This window comes from Triticum aestivum, chromosome 1B (genome assembly GCF_018294505.1).
Source record: "Triticum aestivum cultivar Chinese Spring chromosome 1B, IWGSC CS RefSeq v2.1, whole genome shotgun sequence".
Lineage (NCBI taxonomy): Eukaryota > Viridiplantae > Streptophyta > Magnoliopsida > Poales > Poaceae > Triticum > Triticum aestivum.
Genome location: NC_057795.1, coordinates 653,300,180 through 653,302,922, shown reverse-complemented (window position 1 = coordinate 653,302,922; position 2,743 = coordinate 653,300,180). Strand labels below are relative to the sequence as shown.

The window sequence follows — 2,743 nt, the reverse complement described above, 5'->3', positions numbered from 1 at the left end:
AAGATTTTTAATCCTCCAAAGTTCTTACAAAAAAATCTCGCATCACTGTCAATTACAAAGCCCTATATGAAATTCTATACGCATTGTTTGTGGAGTACACAATTTTATACGTACTCAATTTTTTCCGTCCATGAGGTGCACAAATTTCAACAAATCAGTTGAGACAGGATTTATCTGTCGGAAGCTCCAAGCACTTGGTTATCCACATCACTGTCAATCATGTGGACAAGAAACACAGGATGCGAAATTCGTTACGTGACTAATGACTAAATCTGGCTCCTCGCCGTGCTCGGATCCCAGATCACGAATGGAGGACGCCTATGCCGTCGTCTACCTCGGCGTAGCTCTCGTGTCACTGCTCATCGTGCTCGCGGGCCGCAGGCGCTGGGGCGCGCGCCGCGATGGCGGCGACGGCCTGCGCCTGCCGCCCGGGCCGTGGCAGCTGCCGGTGATCGGGAGCCTGCACCACCTCCTCCTCACCGGGCAGCTCCCTCACCGCGCGATGCGCGACCTGGCGCGGCGCCACGGCCCGGCCATGCTGCTTCGGCTCGGCGAGGTGCCCACGCTGGTGGTGTCCTCCCGGGAGGGCGCGCGCGACGTGATGAGGGCCCACGACACGGCCTTCGCGACGCGGCCCCTGAGCGCCACCATGCGCGTGCTCACCAACGGCGGCCGGGACATCATCTTCGCGCCCTACGGGGACTACTGGCGGCAGCTCCGGAAGATCTGTGGCCTTCGTCGCGGCTCGCCGCGCGGCTCAGCAGCGCCGTGCGCCGCGCTCGGGAGTGCCGCGACACCGTGTACGGCATCCTCGACGGCGTCGTCCAGGAGCACCTGGAGAGGATGGGCGGCGGCGGAGGCCACGACGAGGACCTGCTCTACGTGCTGCTGAGGATCCAGAAGGAAGGTGCGCTCCAGTTTCCGCTCGACATGGACGTCATCAAGTCCGTCATCTTCGTAAGTGTTCTCGTCCAGGTGGCTTCCGTGATTATCTTTGCAGCAGCAGGTGCTATCGTGATCATGTGACGTTTTTTGTTGACGAACTACCTATTCAAAGTGGTTGAAACGTGTACGGTTTTATCAAAATGTCCATAATAAATGTCATAAGTTTAAACTAATGTTAAATTAATCTTACTATTTTGGATTGAAGGAAGTACTGTGTAGTAATGTTTAATTTTGTTTCCCTCGATTCCAGTTGTCCTGAAAAATTCTCATATTTTGTGTAGGACGTATTCGGCGCTGGCAGCGAGACATCAGCTACAACGCTGGAGTGGGCCATGGCGGAGCTGGTCAAGAACCCCAGGGTCATGCAAAAGGCAACGGCGGAGCTGCGGCAAACTTTCCATGCCCGTGGTACAGTGACTGAGCATGCTCTAAGAGAGCTCACTTATCTACACCTTGTCATCCGAGAGACGTTGCGATTACACACACCCCTACCGTTGTTGCTCCCGCGCGAGTGCCAGGAATCATGCCAGGTGTTGGGATACGATGTGCCACGTGGCACGCAAGTGATCGTCAATGCCTGGGCGTTGGGCCGCGATGAGCGCTACTGGCCCGGCGTGCCTGAGGAGTTTCGACCAGAACGGTTTGAGGGGGAAGCGGCGTCGGACTTTGGGGGTGGCGACTTTGCGTTCCTTTCATTTGGCGCTGGCCGGCGGATGTGCCCTGGGATGGCGTTAGGCCTCGCCAACGTGGAGCTCGCACTCGCGAGCCTGCTCTTCCACTTCGACTGGGAGTGCTCAGGGCCAAGCTCGGAGCTCGACATGACTGAAGCATTCGGCCTCACCGCGCGGCTTAACAACAAGCTTCTATTGCGCCCTGTTCTCCGTGTGCTTGTTCCTAGGGTCTAGTTGATATATAAACTGTAAGAATTGGGTGCATATAGTAAAGTTGTAACTATGCTCACACCGGAGTTAAACTGCATAGCCTTCTGGTGTAGCATATAATAACTGGTACAATAAACCAATTCTTGTAAACATAGAAGCATCAGTAGAGTACATGTCATACGGAGATCGGTTGGTTTTGATAAATTCGGTTTTGACGAGCATGCCGATGTTCCTTCTATCCTTCTTTGAGGTACGGGTAGGGGTATGGAAAAGACTTGACTTTTATAGATCCCGATTCTTTTGGCAAAGTGATGAGGCCAAGAAGAAGTACAGGTTGGCTAGATGGGATATTATTTGCAGACCAAAAGACTAGGGCGGGTTAGGAATCGAAAGTTTAGAGGTCAAAAATAGATGTCTGCTTAGCAAGTGACTATACAGAATATCTACTGAGACCAAGGCTATGTGGATACAAATCTTGCAGAATAAATACTTACACTCTAAGAGTTTGGCCCAAGTCACCGTTAGGTCAACGGACTCACCCTTCTGGAAGGGATTAATGAGGACGAAAGCAACTTTCTTCCAATAGTGAAATTCCTAGTTGGTAATGGTAATACTACTAGATTTTGAGAGGATACATGGTTTGGGGAGACGTCTTTGGCTTTGCAATATCCATCCTTATATAATATTATGCAACGTAAGGAGGATTATGTTGCCACAGTATTAAACTCGATACTGCTTAATACCCAATTTAGGAGATCCCTAGTAGGGGAACGTTAGAATGCTTGGTTGCACCTGGTTCATAGGTTGATGGAAGTTCACCTATCTGATCAGGCGGATACAATTCGCTGGAAGTTAACCACGAAGGGAATCTTCTTAGCGAAATCCATGTATTCAGACCTAAGTGATTCCGGGCCATT

General features: G+C 51.6%; 1 pseudogene across 1 annotated transcript; it reads left to right on the top strand.

Annotated features, from left to right (window-relative positions):
• The first annotated feature begins 250 nt into the window (after positions 1-250).
• Positions 251-1,978, top strand: LOC123098785 (dolabradiene monooxygenase-like; annotated as a pseudogene). Its single transcript, XR_006447979.1, has 2 exons — positions 251-957; positions 1,227-1,978. The product of XR_006447979.1 is annotated as a dolabradiene monooxygenase-like (transcript).
• The last annotated feature ends 765 nt before the right edge of the window (positions 1,979-2,743 follow it).